This window comes from Hibiscus syriacus, unplaced genomic scaffold (genome assembly GCF_006381635.1).
Source record: "Hibiscus syriacus cultivar Baekdansim isolate YM2019G1 unplaced genomic scaffold, ASM638163v2 tig00004797_pilon, whole genome shotgun sequence".
Taxonomy (NCBI): Eukaryota; Viridiplantae; Streptophyta; class Magnoliopsida; order Malvales; family Malvaceae; genus Hibiscus; species Hibiscus syriacus.
This window is the reverse complement of record NW_024062032.1, coordinates 891,993-908,960: the sequence shown is the minus strand read 5'-3', so window position 1 is coordinate 908,960 and position 16,968 is coordinate 891,993.

Genomic DNA, 16,968 nt, shown 5'->3' with positions numbered 1-16,968 from the left:
AGTGTTCAACATGATCTTTCAATGACTTACTGTATATCAAGATATCATCAAAGTAAACAACACAAAACTTACCAATATAAGGCCGAAGGACATGATTCATTAAACGCATAAAGGTACTAGGGGCATTAGTCAATCCAAAAGGCATGACTAACCATTCATACAAACCTTGTTTGGTCTTGAACGCAGATTTCCACTCATCACCTTCCTTCATTCTTATCTGATGGTAGCCACTTTTCAAATCAATTTTGGAGAAGATATTGGCCCCGCTAAGTTCATCAAGCATATCATCCAACCGAGGTATAGGGTGCCTATATTTGATAGTGATTTGATTCACTGCTCTACAATCCACACACATTCTCCAAGTTCCATCTTTCTTTGGTACCAACAAAACGGGGACAGCACATGGACTTAAGCTTTCTCGAATGTAACCTTTGTTTAGGAGTTCTTTGACTTGTATTTGCAATTCCTTTGTTTCTTCAGGATTGCTCCTATATGCTGGTCTATTAGGAATGGTAGCTCCAGGAATGAAATCAATTTGATGTTCAATTCCTCTAATCGGTGGCAATCCATCAGGAATTTCCTCAGGAAACATATCCTCAAATTCCTGCAAAAGATTAGAAATAGAAGAAGGCAAACCTTTAGGAGGGTTAGTAAGAAGAAAACTTTCCTTATACATAAGTATAAGTAGAGCTTTCTTAGTTGATAAATGTTTTCGAATATCTCCTCTGCTGGCATAGATATTCATCTTTGGAGTATGGATTTCTTTGGCCTTCTTTTCTTTCTCCCATTCTTCTATGCGTGATTTGAGGGTCACTTGACATTCCTGAACTTGGCTTGGTAACAAAGGTGCCAATATGATTTTCTTTCCCTGATGTTGGAATGAGTACTTGTTAGAGAATCCGTCATGGGTGGCTTTCTTATCATATTGCCAAGGACGTCCTAGTATAAGGTGACTTGCACTCATGGGCACCACGTCACAAAGGACTTCATCATTGTATCTTCCAATTGAGAAAGGTACAATCACTTGCTTGGTTACCTTGGCTTCTCCCACATCGTTGAGCCATTGGAGTTTGTAAGGATGAGGATGTTTGGAAGTCTTGAGACCCAACTTTTCCACCATGTGAGTGCTTGCTACATTGGTACAACTTCATCCATCAATGATCACCACACAAATTTTATCTCTCACGTGACATTTGGTATGGAAGATGTTTTCTCTTTGTTCATCATCTTGACTTTGAATGTTCAAAGTCCTTTTGACTACAAAAAATGTTGGATGGAAGAGACATGTTAGCAAATAAGGAAAAAATTGAAATGTGTGTAGGACCTTACCAGAATATTCTCTCACAAAGCCTCACGAGTCACTCCAAGAAAACTTGATGTCACTCAATCCGCTCGTGTTTGCACTCTAGGACTTTAATGGCTTTTACTTGTCCTCTTCTGATCTCACACACGCTCCAGCCTTTTTCCCTCAATTCTCTTGTCTCAAGTTCTAATGAACTTTTACTCAAGACTATATCGAGTAATTTCACTTGTTTGGCGTCGGCTGCAAATGGTTAGTAGGAATGGAAAGCAAAATATAATTGAAAAGGTGGCTTAGAAATTAGAAAGAAGAGAATGAAAGGGTTACTTACACAAGTAACTTCACAACCTTCTATCACCACAATCAATTTTAAAGGCTTACTTGAAAATGCTTGGTGATGAGAATTGTTGATGAGTGCTTCCAACTTTTCTTTCTTTTCTTTGCTTTTTCTTCTTTTTGAGTGCTTTGACTTTTGAGTCCTTCAATTTTCTTTGCTGATTTTTTTTCTTTGACTTTGCACTTCACTTTTGCACTTCTTTTTGTATTTTTCTTTTTGTTGTTGTTGCACGTTGCTTCTTCCACCAAAGCTCTGATTACCGCTTGATGTAAGGTACTTGTACCTTTTCAAATGATTGTGGATCTAGGAAGGAAGCAAAACAACCTGCAAAGTGAATGGCTCAAAATAGAATGGTTAAGGGTGGTAGACGTATGGGTGAATTGGTAGGATATTTAAATAATGAGTAATGGAAGCGGAAGATAGTTGATAAGGCTATGGTTATGGTGATGAAATAAAAGGATGGTTGTGAGGATAGTATCTTGAAGAGATCTCAAAGAAGAACCAATGCTATATAGAGCAGAGACCCAATCTTTATATTGTTTCTTCAAGGGATGGTGTTAAGTACTTTGACTCACTAGTTATATGAACTAGGAACCAGAAGTATCAAGATGAAAGGAAGGGGTTGACGCCACAAGTATAAAATACTTGATAAGTCGATAAAAAAGTCACTAGGACTTAAGAAGAGAATAATCTCACTTTAATTGAATAAAAAGGTGTAGTTACAAATGAAATATGCTTTCCTATTTATAGGAAATGGAAGGATATGGCCGAATGGTTACAAGAGGATTCGACCAGCCCTTGTGCCTCTATAAAATGACATAATTTAATTACAAATAGAGATGATGGTTCGGTTTAAATGGAGGAAAATATCCTTTGGCCGAATAGTGCTTGTACCCCTTCAAGTTGGCGCCAAATTGGAGAGAAAGGAGTGCTTGGCCGAATGGTAAGAGGACTCTTCATCTTGGCGCCTAAATGAAGTCACACGCCAATCACATGGTGGTCTGGTCACAAGGCGTGCACATGGCCTCTCTAGGATGCTTGTGTTGTAGCCTTGCGTATGGAATGATGGCTGGTCATGTGCTCCATCTTGGGCGTGCATGTGTCTCCTTCCAAGCTAGCTTGAGTGTTGAGCTAGATAGCAAGAATGGGGCTGTTTATGAATGATCTTCCTAGCCGAGTCCTTTTGAGCTCCATATCAGCATGTTCAGCTATATTCAGCTACCTTTGTCATCACTTTTAGCAACTCAGCTTCAAATAGTCCAACTAGCTAAGTTTAGCTAGCCTGAAGCTTCTCCAGCTGAATCGAGCTTCCCTTAGCATTCCATGAGCTGCCTTGTACTTTGTGAGCTGTTTGTGAGCTATATATGACGTCCAAATCATTCACCAAGCTACCTCAACGTGCATCACACTCCATTGTACCTATATGTGCAAGGAAACAAGGTAAATTCATGATATTGAGCTAAAACGAGCTAAATACCTTGCTGCCATGTTTGTTTATGGTAATGTGAGCTAAGTATGATGGTCATGAGCTAAGTACATCATCTCCTAATATATGTAAGATAATGTATAAAGCCTAAGAGTTAATATGAATGCAAATAAACTAATGAAATGCATTATAAGTGTGCTGCATTGATGTATATATAATAATCATGCTTAACATATTAAAAAAATAACAATGTGTAAGATGTGTTCATACTAAGTTATTCTTTAGCTATTAAAACATTATATAACATAACATAAGAGAGTGTTAAGTTATCAAATGAATCAAAAGCTTCAAGACACTTAGTTAAGAGAACTTCCCTGAATTGTTTGGCCCATGACCTAGTAATGGGACCGTGTGGCATGACCTCCGGATCTGGTGTAGACGTGACTATATCATAAGTGTATAGAGCTTAATTGAATATCTTTTATATCATTCTTGTGAGCTTAATCCTTGTAAACACCTATCTTTGTGAGGTTTTCTTGTTTACATTTCTTATCCTTTGTAAAAGGGGAGTGGTTCTAGTTTAGCCTTTGAAAAGCTAGGGAATTGTAAAGGTTACTTTTGAGGCTAGAAAAAGAAAGAACAAATTAGTAAATTTGTTACAAAAATCCTTACTGTAGGGCTAAGGTAGTGGATGCAAACTTTAGTTGAGAAAGTCGAACCATTATAAATCTTGTGTCTAACTTTTATCTTTTATTGCTTCCACACCAAAGATTTTTTTAAAATGCCGAAACACCCCCTCTTGGCGGTTTTCAATTGATCGTTTCGATCCTAACAATTCTTTTTTAGGTAATGACTATTTTACATCCACAATGGTCATAAACATATAAAAACTCATTCTACATTGTAAAACAATTCAAAAACACTTGAAGAATATTACTGCGCCTATAGAATTCTATATAATGTATAGAGTTTTGTTGTATATCTTTTCATTTCATTCTTTGTCTTATAAAAACCTTGAAAAGATAGGGACATATTTCTTATACATCATAAACAATAGGGAGAGATTTCTATCTAAGCATTGAAAAGATAGTGTTATAAAGAATAAACCTAAGGCTGTAAATAAGTAGAGTCAAGCTCGAGTATTATTGAGCTCGACTCGACTCGAAAACTAAGTCCAACTTGACTCGAAAACTCACGAGCTTAAAATTTTAAGCTTGAGTCGAACTCAAAATAAAAGTTGAAGCTTGACTCGACTTGAAAGCTCGTGATCTTAACATTTTCAAGCTTCACTCGAAATAAAAAATTGAAGCTCGACTCGAATTTGAACCTGAACTTTAAGTATATGAAAGCCTTATATTGTATTGTTTTAAAATAACATATATATATTAATATTATTAATTTAAATTAAAAAATCTAACATTATAATATATTATTTTTTGAGTAGCTCGCGAGCTTTTCAAGTCGAGTTTTAAGTAACTCGCTTCGTTTCATTAAGAATTCAAGTTGAGTTCGAACTAAAGTTGAATTCATTCAATTCGAGTGTTGACCAAGTCAATCTCGAGTAACTCGCGATTTGTCTCGTCTCATATACAATCCTAGTTAAACCTTATCCTTGAAAGATTCAACTCAACTGAGTAAATTGAAAAATCCTTAATGATGAAAAAGATAAGGTAATAAATGTAGACTTTAATTAATAAATTTACGTTAAACTCTAGATACTGAAATTTTTATTATATTTTCAATTGTACATGAATTTTATTATTTTTTTTAACTTTAAATTACACTATCATTTTTTTGGACTTTCGCAAACTAGAGCTATTGGGGGATGCAATTAAAATAAAATAATATCAACATGGAAGCCGGAAGGCACTACAAGTGGGGTTGTCTCAGGAAAGGCGGGCTAATATCCGGCTAATATACGGCGTTACCGGATACATTAAAAGATATTTAACAAATTCGGTTTAGCGCTACTGGAAATGTTGAGTAATAATAATGTAGTAGGTGTAAATCATGAAGAAATATTAAAAAAATTGGCAACCGAAAAACTTAGCTTGTCGGTTTGTGTCGATCCAAATAAAAAAATGTATCGATCCATATCAATATAATAGGTAAAAATATGACAAAACCGGTAAAGCGCTACCAGATATGTTGAAAGTATCGATTAGATTGAAATAAGTATCAACACTTTGGGAATTTAAAAGAGAAGAAGTAAAGTGCCTATAAAGTGTCGATACTTTATAAAAATGTATCGATCCATAATAATATAACAGGTAAAAATATGACAAATCCGGTCTTGAAAAGACAAAATCGATAAAGCACTACTGGATATATTGAAAGTATCGATACTATAATATAAGTATCGACACTTTGGGAATTTAAAAGAGAAGCAATAATAGCACCTATAAAGTGTCGATACTTTATAAAAATGTATCGATCCATAAAGATATAAAAGGTAAAAATATGACAAAACCGGTCTCGAAATGACTAAACCGGTAAAGCGCTACCGGATATTTTGGAAGTGTAGATACTTTAAAATAAGTATCGACACTTTGGGAATTTAAAAGAGAAACAGTAATAGAGCCTATAAAGTGTCGATACTTTATAAAAATGTATCGATTCATAACGATATAACACGTAAAAATATGAAAAAACCGGTCTCGAAATGATAAAACAGGTAAAGCGCTACCGGATATATTGAAAGTGTCGATACTTTAATAAGTACGTGTAATAAATTATCGATACATTCAAAGAAATAGGTAATTATCCTATCGAAAGTATCGACACCTGACATAAAAGTATCGACACTTGGGTAGTTGAATCGATTAAATATAAATAACATATCCGGTGAAAATATAAAGGGCATAGCTAAATATCCTCTGAAAAATAGATAGAACGAACAATTTTTTGAAATCGAAGCGTAATTATTGCAACATTTCAGAAGGCGTTTCTAAAGAGAAGTTTGTTTGTTTGTTACTGCAGTCGAATCGAAAAGTACATTGTCAAAACCCTAGTTTTTATTATTACAGTAATCGAAGATATGGTTTTTATATTTTGTTTAGAGTTTTGGAGTAAAGAAGCATTTGGGACCAATTACAGGTAGAAAGTGATATTCTAGGTAAAATATAAATATCGATACTTTTATTAAATATTATAGGTAGAAAATGATATTATAGGTTGTATAAATGTGCCGATACTTGGAGTATTGAGTGTTCCCATTCGTTTGAAGGAAATAGGGATTAGGGTTTTTGGGTTTGGTTCAGGGATTTCGAATCGAAGCTAAGAAGGATATGGGACTGATTATATAATATTATAGGTAGAAAATAAATATGGATACCTGTTTATAATATTATAGGTAGAAAATGATATTGTAGGTTGTATAAATGTGCTGACACTTGTTTTAGTGGCCATTCAAATTCTTGTGAAGGAAACTGTTTTACTACAAGAGTAGTTATCGATATTTGTATATTGAATAAAGTGTATGTAACCAATATTTGATTTGATTTGTGTAAATTGATATATGAAGGAAAAATGAAGTCAAAGGATCTTGGAATTGTTGGTGGTTAAGATGACTTTGAAATTGAGGCTGAGATTCGAAAGCAACCAAAGATTGGATATATGTACTTCTAGTAAGTATCAATGTATTTTTGTTATTATTGTTGAAATGGTAATTTGATTAAAGTATTTAAGAACTTTAAATTGATTACAAATTTTAAATGTTGACAGTATGATCAAATGCCAAAGGTGAAGGAAAGTGGTAAACATATCGGTTCGGTATGTAAATTGAAAATGACATTGAATATTATTTAGCGTTAATGTATTGATTAAGAAACGTTTATGCTTAATATTAGGTGATAAATGATGTGTTTGAGAAATGGAATTCGATGAGTGATGCTGAGAAGGAACCTTACATCGCACAGTCAAAGATGGATAGTGAAGAATACTGATGCTAAGAAGGAACCTTACATCGCACAGTCGAAGATGCTGAGAAGGAAAGCACATGAAAAGAAGGTATTCATTAAACTTGTAAATACTTTGATACAAAATATATAAGAACAATAACATTATATATTGTTAAAAAAATATAGGAAGTGTCGACAAGGTGCATCATTAAAAGAGTGAATTCATTAATTAAACACCTTAAGGAGAATGATCAGTTGAATGTGTTGGAAGAAATAGGGTTTGGATTATTGGTAGGAGTAAGGGATCGACCTATTCAGAGGGAATTATGTCGATACTTGATGGAGCAATTTGATTTCGAACAATGTATTGCTAAATATGGTGATTATTCATTTCCTCTGGAATCCCACGTGTTGCAGTCGTCTTGGGGGTAGGAAATGAAGGCAAAAGTGTTGTAGAAGTCTCTAAGAGTAAGAACTAGAAAGCACTTGGCTCCAAATATGGTTTGAAGTAGAAGGTGACATATGCTGAACTTGAAGAGGAAATCAAAAGTGGATCTTACGGGGGGGATGAGCTGAAGGCCCGAGTTCTATTATACCTTGTTGGGATCTTTCTTTGTCCAACAGGTGATACGTCAATGAACAATGACTATATGAAGCTCATTTGCGATGAAGGCTTAAAGGGTGAATTCAATTGGGCTGAATTTGTTCATTCGAGATTGATTGAATCAATAATCACCTTTAAAAATGGCAGCCAGATGAACCTCAAAGGGTGCATAGCAATCTTAGAGGTAAATGAGTTGAAGAACGTTTTTGTTTTTTATATAAAATGATAGTATAGTTATTATATAAAATGATAAATTTTATTATAAATGCAGGTTGCACTGTTCAATTTTTGGTCAGGCTGTGAGGCAGTGCCGGCTTATGAAAGAACCGGAGAGGCACGCATCCGTACATGGGGAAGAAAGAGGTGGTTAGAGTGATGGCGAAGTTGAAGTTGGATAGACCAAAGAAGCAAGAAAGGGTAATAAATGTAATTAAATAATATTAAGAATATAATCAATATCTTAATATTGTAATTTAATTTTGAAGGTTATTGGCAAGGAGGTAGAGGAGGTAGTGGAGGCAGTGGAGAATGAAGAAGAGATGGTTGTATTGGGGGATGACGGTCAGGGGGATGACAATGAGGGAAAACAAAGTAATTTCGACATTTTGAAGTTTGAATTGGCTGATATCAAAAAATTCCTTTTTGATATCATGCAAAGACAATCAAGAGTCGAAGAGACACTTGAGAGGCATAAGGGGGAAGTGGAAGGAAAAATAGATGGAGTGGTGAAAGAAGTTGAGGTTTTGAGGGGTTAAGTGGTAAAAGAAGTTGAGGTGTTGAGGGGTAAAATTAAGATGGTGACGGGTGGAAAAATTGATGGAGTTGTCAAGGAGGTTGTGGAATTGAGGAGTTAACTTACGGGGGTGAAGGGGGTGGTTGAGAAAAACTTGGATGAAGGGGAAAAATTGAAGGGTGAAATAAAAGAGATGAAGAGCTATGTAGAGCAAAAATATGATGAACTGAAAAAATATGAAGAAGAAAAGATTGAGGGAGAAGAAAAGATTGAGGAAGAAGAAAAGATGGAGGAAAATAAGGAGGAAGGATGTCGATGTGATCTATACACCGGAGAGTGTTATAGATGCATATTTGGATTCAGAATGTCCTACACCCTAGAAGAATAAATAGAAGGTAAGTTGAATAAAAGAAAACTTAATTTGATTTCTATCATGTTATTGTGACAAAAATTTGTATGCAAAATTGTAGGTTGAAAAAGCGGATATTCCAAGCGGAATTGATCAGCTCGAAGCTGCAATGTGTGATTATTTATGGAATAGTAGGTTAGAATCGGAGTAAGTGAAATATATTACTTTGTGAGTGATATTTAAATATTTCATGATAAGATATTGATCATAATGATTCATACAGTCTTTCTGTAATCTCAATGGGAAATCAATACGCTAGTGTATCCGACGTTACAACGTTGAAGCCTACGGAATGGGTTGGAAATGTGGTAAGTAGAAAGTACAAAATGTTAAAACCTATTGAATATGTTCTGATTGTGTAATTAATTTTGTTAGGTTATTGATTTGCTCGCCTGGACAATATGCTACGATACGAAAAAGTCACTCTAAAGGATTGACTACCTTCCATACCACTTAGAGGTGATTAAATTAATAAATGTTGAAAAGTAGTGTTATAGACGGTAAATTAATAATGATTGTCGTGTAATTGTAGCAACAGGCATTGGAGAGAAATAACAAAGTAATTGTTCAGGGTATTGTGATCTTTTGGGGTCCCATATTGGATAACTATGTGAAATTCACCGACTGTGAGAAGGTATGACACCATACGAATTGCAAATGATGTTTTTAGATATATAATGTTGAATTTTGTCAAATTGGGTGTGAAATTTGTTGCAGATCATGATCACAATAAACTACCATAATCCACATTGGTAACTGTTGGTGTTGGATATGGTAGAACGTGTTGCAACAGTATATGATAGTCTGTTTACATTTGAAGCAGCTAAACAAAGAGTGAATGATTCTAAGAGATTGGTATGTATGAAAACAAATAATGTAAATTATACTGCATAATTTGTTTGGATCATAACTTTATATTTTTTAATGCATATGAAAATATTAGATAGTTATAATAAGAAACGCAATTGGCTAGAAGCATGTGGCTCTCTAGGAAAGGTCCCCTTGAAAAATTTCAATTTTGTGGAGCATAAGATGAATGAGCAATTGAATGGGTATGAGATGTTATCATAAATAGAAAGCTTAATTTATGAAGGTTTCATAATTGACATATGTGGTATTCAAATTTTGTAACAGATATGATTGCAGCATTTATGTGATGATGCAGATGGAATCGATCTGTTCTACAGGGGCAACTGGGGATTTTGTAAGTGGAATTAAAAATTAGTTTGCGGTTAAATTGTTAAAAGTCATAGATTGAACGCTGTGGTTTATAATACTTAACGTACTGACAATTTGAATATAGGTTGTTGGAGATTGGGATCGTATACGAATATTAAATGATTTCGTAAGCCACAATCAAAATAAACTAAGAGAGGAGATGACAAAAGCTGCCATGACACACAAGAATAACAAAAGGAAGCGATGATGTAAATATAGGATTAATTTTGTATACGATTTATAATTTTGTATGTGAATGTAATTATGAATGAGATGAGAAAAGTTAGAAATAGGTTGTTGTACATTTTCCTATACACAGTATGAGTCATGTTGATAATTACAATATATGGAGATCGTTGTCTGCAGTATTCTAAATGTCACTAACATAATTGTCATCACGTGTGGGACTGAATGGCCATTCCATATTTAGGTATGTACAATAACTACAAAAATTCAATAACTTTAAAGTAATAGGTAAATTTGCAATGTAGGTGGTAAAAATAGACTTTTTTAATGAAAAAATTAATAAACACAAAGATTTGTTTCCAACATTTTGTCCAGTATGGTTCCCAAACGTAAAGTTTCCAAAAAAGTGTGTCAATACATTTATTGTAAGTATCGATCCTAAAAAAATCGAAGCCAATTATTATAAAGTAATAGATAAAATATACCGGTTTAATGAGAGAATAGGTAAACATATGTGTGGATACATTTACAAAAAGTATCGATCTCAAAAACATTGAAACCCATAATTATAATATAATATGTAATTTTTCAATGTAACCGGTATAAATCTATCGATTTTATGTGAGAATGGGTCTACATAATGTATCGACACTTTTTAAGTTTGTGTCGATACTTTTTGTCCAGAATGAATGCCCAAACTAGGTGCACGCATAAAGTGTCGATACATTTAAAAAACGTATTGATCCCAAAAACATTGAAACTCATAATTATAATGTTATAGGTAATTTTTCAATGTAACCGATATAATTATACCGGTTTTTATGTGAGAATAGTTCTACATAATGTATCGACACTTTTTAAGTTTGTGTCAATACTTTTTGTCCATAATTAATGCCCAAACTAGGAGCACGCATAAAGTGTCGATACATTTACAAAAGGTATCGATCCAAAAAACATCGAAACTAATAATTATAATGTAATAGGTAATTTTTTAATGTAACCGGTATAAATATACCTGTTTTATGTGAGAATAGGTCTACATAATGTATCGATACTTTTTAAGTTAGTGTCGATACTTTTCGTCTAGAATGAATGCCCAAACTAGGTGCACGCATAAAGTGTCAATACATTTATAAAACGTATCGATCCCAAAAACATCGAAACTCATAATTTTAATTTTATAGGTAATTTTTCAATGTAACAGGTATAAATATACCCGTTTTAAGAGAGAATAGGTCTACATAATGTATCGACACTTTTTAAGTTTGTGTCGATACTTTTCGTCCAGAATGAATGCCCAAACTAGTGTCGATACATTTACAAAAGGTATCGATCCCAAAAACATCGAAATAATTATAATGTAATAAGTAATTTTTCAATGTAACCGGTATAAATATACCGGTTTTATGTGAGAATAGTTCTACATAATGTATCAACACTTTTTAAATTTGTGTCGATACTTTTCTAAATTTCGCGTTTTTGTTTTCCCTTCATTATTTATAGATTATAATCGATACAACCTCCAAATCGAAAAACCTTAAACCTAAAGGCATAAGAGAACTCTTCGACTCCGACGAATACCAGCGTTCTCATAACAGTTACGATCAGATATTCAGGTAAATTTATCGATGTTTTACCATAAATTGGGATTTGATTGATTTCCAGATTGGACTCTTTATTTTTCCTTAATGTGTTTGTGTTATTTTCGTTAATGTGGTGTTCCAATGTAACAACATCGACACCCAAAATGGCTCCAAAACGTCAGCATCAGAGGCACACTCTTTCTCAAAGCTCTTCTCAATGACAACCTCCTTCTGAACCAATTACTTCTTCTGAGCAATTCAGGTCGTTCGAAACTCTAAACTTTAGATCTGATGAGGAGAAAGAAAGATGGAAGAGCAGTTTCAAAGTAAGGAAGATTCGTCCAGAATGTGTCATTGACTTGGGTTTCTTGTTCGATGATAAATATGGTTTTAGTTTTAAATCCACATTCCAATCTTGGGATTGGCTTGAATTCCTTGGTATAGAACCAAAATATTACCCTAACCTAGTTACAGTATTATACATCAATGCTTCCTTCTAGCGTGAGCCTAACAAGAGTAATATAATAGGAATTAATACCCATGTCACGGGAAGGATATATATATATATATATCTCCGGATACTATTGCGGAGGGTATAGGTGTACAGAATAAAGGGGATACAGATGAAAATGATTTATATAGTACAATACAATGGGTTGCTAGAAATAGCCCAATTCACCTAGATGTAGAGGCCAGAGTGTTTCACAAAATGCTCACTTGGTTTATTCGGCCTACCGGGAAAATATTCAACGATTCGAGATAGCGATTATTGGTGGATAGCAAACTATAGATCTAAAACGGCTCCAAACATTGTTAAACTGTTATTAATTCAATTGTATATATGGTCACAAAGGGAGCATCAATTTCAACTTCACTACCATATGGATATGTCATCACACATCTGTTGAAAAAGGGAAAAATTGATTTTTCGTTTGACGCCCCTGTTCGATTAAACCGCAAGATTGATATGTTATTTATTACCAGAGCGGTATATGATTTTGTTAAAAATGTCAGTTGGAAACGTGTGAAGGATGCTGAATTAGATTAAGAGATGGAGGAAATGGACCCCATTTGCCATGAAGACGACCAACCAATGGGAGACGCAATGGTGGAAAAAGCTCAAGAATGAATGCCCAACGACGTGCACGAATAAAGTGTCGATACATTTATAAAAAGTATTGATCCCAAAAACATCGAATAAGATAATTATAATGTAATAGTCAATTTCCAATGTAACCGGTAGAAATATACCGGTTAATTAGAAAATATGTCTACATAATGTTTCGACACTTCTTAAATTTGTGTTGATACTTTTTGTCCAGAACGAATGCCCAATGACGTGCACGAATAAAGTGTTGATACATTTATAAAAAGTATCAATCCCAAAAACATCGAATAAGATAATTATAATGTAATAGATCAATTTCCAATGTAACCGGTAGAAATATACCGGTTAATTAGAAAATAGGTCTACATAATGTATCGACACTTTTTAAATTTGTGTTGATACTTTTTATCCAGAATGAATGCCCAACGACGTGTACGAATAAAGTGTCGATATATTTATAAACAAATATCGATCCCAAAAATATCGAATAAGTTAATTATAATGTAATAGGTTAATTTCCAATGTAACCGGTAGAAATATACCGGTTAATTAGAAAATAGGTCTACATAATGTATCGACACTTCTTAAATTTGTGTCGATACTTTTTGTCCAGAATGAATGCACAACGACGTGCACGAATAAAGTGTCGATATATTTATAAAAAGTATCGATCCCAAAAACATCGAATAAGATAATTATAATGTAATAGGTCAATTTCCAATGTAACCGGTAGAAATATACCGGTTAATTAGAAAATAGGTCTACATAATGTATCGACACTTTTTAAATTTGTGTCGATACTTTTTGTTCAGAATGAATGCCTAAAAGAGTGCACGCATAAAGTGTCGATACATTTAAAATTGTATTGATCCCAAAAACATCGAAACCGATAATTAAAATGTAATAGGTAAATTTCCAATGTAACTGGTATAAATATACCAGTTTTAAGAGAGAATAGGTCTACATAATGTATCGACACTTTTTAAATTTGTGTCGATGTTTTTTGACCAGAAAGAATGCCCAACGGGGTGTACAAATAAATTGTCGATACATTTATAAAAAGTATCGATTCCATAAACATCGAAACCGATAATTAAAATGTAATAGGTAAATTTCCAATGTAACCGGTATAAATATACCAGTTTTAAGAGAGTATAGGTCTACATAATATATCGACACTTTTTAAATTTGTGTCGATGCATTTTGACCAGAAAGAATGCCCAACGGGGTGAACGAATAAAGTGTCGATACATTTATAAAAAGTATCGATTCCATAAACATCAAAACTGATAAATATAATGTAGTAGGTAAATTTCTAATGTAACTGATAGAAATATACCAGTTAATTAGAAATTAGGTCTACATAATGTATCGACACTTTTTAAAGTTGTGTCGATACTTTTTTAAATTACACATGTTTTTTTTCTTCATTATTTATATGTTATACAAACCCTAAATTGACAAACCCTAAAGGCAGAAGAGAATTATTCCACTCCAACGAATATCAGCGTTCATAACAGTTACGATAAGTTCTTCATGTAAATTTATCGATATTATGGTATTCAAATTCATTTTTGATTGATTTCCAGATTGGACACTTTTTTCCCTTCATGTGTTCGATAGGTATGTTGAAACCCTAATTTTTTAGAATATTAGTCTTCAGAAAGAGGGGTTAGATTTTAAAGTTTGTTGTTTTTGAATGGTTATAGGTTGAAAGTTCAATCTTTGTTCGCAAAGATGATGACATTCAAATGGAGCCCCAGCGTACCAATATTGAAGAAAATCGAAAGCGACCAGTAAGTATCAATGTATTCATGTAATTATTCTTGAAATGGTAATTGGATTAAAGTATTTAATAACTTTTAATTGATTCAAATCTCTACAGTATGACTGAATGCGAAAGGATAAAGGAAGCTCATAATCATGTTGACTGCATAGCCAATAAAACCCCTTGCAGGGTCCAAATGGTAAGCTAGGAATTGGTAATGTAAGTATTCTTTGAGGGTTTAGGGTTTAGAGCCCTACAACGTAAGGAGTATATGATTGAACATTACGTATAATAGTTGTATTCAGTTGTTGAAGAATTGTTCTTAATTTTATATAAGGATGGTTGTAATGATATACGTTCATGTTTTGAGACCAATTAGTTAGATGCATACAGTACTCTATATCCTCGAGGCAGAGTACAAGAAATCTGACACTTAAAGATTTACCAAAAGTGGTAGTTTTTTCGTTGCATGAAGACCTAACATAGATTCAACTTTGCAATTAATCCTATACTGCTGAAGAGAACCTGTTGAATGATAGGATTTGCACACAACTGCAAGCATTTTATGGGAAATCCTGACATCTCTATTGCATAATTTTCCATGTGAGTAGTTGGGTTTATGGTCTAAAATGTTTGCAGTTATATGCAAATCCTATAATTCAGCAGGTTCTCTTCAGCATGATAGGCATAATTGCAAAGTTGATTCTAGGTTCGGTCTTCATTCAGAGCAAAAGCTGCCGCTCTTGGTAAATCTTTAAGTGCCAAATTTCTTGTGCTCTGCCTTGAGGATATAGGGTACTGCATGCATCTAACTAATTGGTCCCGAAACGTGAACGTATATCATTACAACTATCCTTATATAAAATTAAGAACAATTCTTTAACAACTGAATTCAACTATTATACGTAATATTTAATCATGCACTCCTTACGTTGTAGGACTCTAAACCCTAAACCCTCAAAGGAAGCTTACCTTACCAATTCCTAGCTTACCATTTGGACCTACAGGTTTTATTGGCTATGCAGTTAACATGATTAACCTGGATAATCCCAGTTACATAACTTATTCCGGCATGATTGCGGGAGACTCTAGTCTACAGATTGTTTGGCATTTATGTGATGATGTGGATGGAATATTAAAAGATCTCGTAAACCACAATCAAAATAGACTAAGAGAATAAATTTTATTAATGTAAGGGAAATTTTGTATACGATTCATAATTTTGTATACAATTTATAATTTTGTATATGAATGTAATTATATATGAGATGAGAAATTTTAGCAATAGGTTGTTGTACATGTTTCTTATACACAATAGGAGTCATGTTGAAACTTACGATATATGGAGATCGTTGTCATCATGTGCGGGACTGAATGGCCATTCCATTCCATCTTCGAAAAAATCAGTTGATGTAGGATGTGTGCTTGTATTCAAACTGAGCTTTACTTGAGGACATGTTAGTTTGTTATGTCCCTCGTCGTTGCAGAACCCACATCGCCTAATTTTCTTCTCCACCTTGTTCTTTGGTACTTCTTTTCGCTTGTGTTTTTTCGTTGAGGGTCGCAAAAGTTGTTTACTACACTGCTCTGGTTGACTGAATCATTCAAACCAAACGAGTTTTCAAATTCTTCTGTTAGTCTTTCCATCTCATCACTTGCGGTTTTGAAAGACGTGTCTGTCTTTGATGCAATGTAGCATAACTTACTTGACGTTGCACGTAGAGTAGCGAACCTTGCCATTTGCATTACTTCCGGAGGCACATTCAAGTCAAAAAAATTGGATGCAGAAGCCTTCACGTCCTTAGTCCACCTACGTTGAATCAAAGACCCGGGCAAATATGTGTAATCCAAGTGCTTCAAAACGTGAAGTTGATGGCGACACGGAAGTCCGACGATCTTGAACTTTCTGAATGAGTAATTTAGGGTTTTTATACGATAATCAAAACTAATTTCAAATGTCCTATTTTTTTCTTTGTACTTTGTCAAAATATAATTTTGACATACATCTGATAAGGAATGAATCTCTTCCTGAATCCGGTACAATGTCTCCCGTTGAAGTTCATCTTGGAACACATGAAAAGATTCGCGCATATAAATCTCAGCAGCGTGGCTTTCAATGTCAACCAATTTTGTGATCTGGAAGGGCTTTGTCTGGGAACTTAAGTAATCCGCTTTCAACTCGTTCATACGCATTCTACTAATTCCATCTTCAATTGCATGAACAACATCTAAATATGTCTTCTTGTGTTTCAGTGCAATCGTGAGTGAAGCATTTATAGACTCGCACCTTTGTGTTGAGCGAATATTGACAAAGAAAGGGCCGTTTAGATATTCTTGTGCCCATAAGTGCCGAGTATTTCCCTTCTCAATCACCCATGGATGCTTTTCGACGTTGAA